Here is a 1,627-nt window from a genome sequence, read left to right on the forward strand (position 1 = left end):
CGCATGGGAAAAAAAGCGGGTTTTCTACCAAACCCTTGTTCTCCTTCCTCCACAACACACAGAATAAAGTCACTATGTCATTCCCCCTCTCAATCCTTCATTTACAGAGTCAACCACACCCCCCCCCCCCCCCCCCCCCCCCCCCCCCCCCCCACCCCCCAACCAATCCCAAAAAGTCATGCTGATTACAAGTGCTACCGTGAAACAAAGGTACAACACAACCACCCCCCCCAAATCCCAGCGTGTGGAGCACCTGGTGAAGCCCAAATTACACATCAAACAAACAGGCTGTGTCAGGAGGACAAGAGCACGTTCTGGAGGGCAGATGAGCCGGTGTGGGGCCTGGAGAAGCTGCAGCCTCTGAAAGCAAAGCCGAGGGGGCCGTGAAGGGAAAAGGCTCTTTGCTTGTTTTTTAAAGGGTGCCACAGTCACAGGGGGCAGTTTTTTTCAAGGTCAGAGCAGGGTTTTCCTCAGTCCAATCCACGCTGCAGGCACGTGGTTCCCATCCTTCCCTGCCCTGCTACGCTCCCATCAGCATTCCCATGAAGTCAGATCCGTTCTGGATGGTGATGGGAGCCCCAGCGCTGTTGTCCACGAATATGGAGGTGTATTGCCCAGCCTGCAGGAGGAAGGGAAATATCTGACACATTCCAGGGTAAAAAGGGGGATAAAACCCCCCCATTTCACCTCTATCAGCTAAGCCCAGCAGCCTCCTGCCCTTCCCTGGGGGAACAGGATCTGCCCAAACATCAGTCTTGACCAGGAGGGAGAGATTTTTCTGGTCCAGGTTTATTTTTAGCTAAATCCTTTCTGCACTGGCATCTTCTGGGGTGCCCTGTGCTTCAGCTTCCCTTCTGTGAGATGGGAAATACAACTGTCACCTTGGCAAGGCAAGGGGAGAGTTGAGAAGGGAAAATATTGGCTGTCATTTCTTGGGGGGAAGGTTTTTTCCGTGCCTCGAGGGCGGGATGTGAGATGTGAATCTGCCATGGGTTCTCCTCCCCAGTTGAAGCATTTCAGGTCATTAACATTAGGAAAAGGTGCATAAAACCTTCCCCTGTTTGTTGATGAGAATTCAGCCTGACCAGTAAATAATTCCACAGCCTGCCAGGAGATTCCCAGGGTGCCAGGACTCACCTGCAGCTGCAGTAACCCATGGACGTAGACAGTGAAGATCTTGCTGTTACTTTCCAGCCCAGCAATGACTTCCAGGGACCTGAAAAGAGAAATAAATGGGTTAAAGCCCTTAGGCAACCACAGCAGTTGTATTTGGAATGACAAGTGTCTCACAACCTCCCCCAGAAAGGAGACCACGAGGTGACCTGATGACACTGGAAGTGTCCAAGGCCAGGTTGGAGCAACCTGGGATGGTGGAAGGTGTCCCTGCCCATGGCAATGGGGTGGAAGATGAAATTTAAGGTCCCTTCTAACCCAAACCATTCCCATGATTCCAGCAGGAATCAGCTGCCTTAAAAATACAAGAGGTTGCTGATGAAACCCTGCAAGTGCCAACGTGCTGCTTGCAAGGGAATGATGTGAAGGGCAGGGGCAATTTGGCCCAGGGAGAAGGAGCCACTTGGCACCACCTGGGCCGAGGAGCTCAGTCTGTGTGTCATATCCTGCCAAA

General features: G+C 52.3%; 1 long non-coding RNA gene across 1 annotated transcript; it reads right to left on the reverse strand.

Annotated features, from left to right (window-relative positions):
* Nucleotides 1-293: 293 nt before the first annotated feature.
* LOC114072086 lies at nt 294-1,219 on the reverse strand. Its single transcript, XR_003574129.1, has 2 exons — nt 1,138-1,219; nt 294-619 (listed from the first exon to the last, which is right to left on the reverse strand). It is a non-coding gene; the product is annotated as an uncharacterized LOC114072086 (long non-coding RNA).
* Nucleotides 1,220-1,627: the final 408 nt, after the last annotated feature.

This window comes from Empidonax traillii, unplaced genomic scaffold (assembly GCF_003031625.1).
Source record: "Empidonax traillii isolate 1590-97213 ecotype Southwest subspecies unplaced genomic scaffold, ASM303162v1 scaffold2610:size20852, whole genome shotgun sequence".
Taxonomy (NCBI): domain Eukaryota; kingdom Metazoa; phylum Chordata; class Aves; order Passeriformes; family Tyrannidae; genus Empidonax; species Empidonax traillii.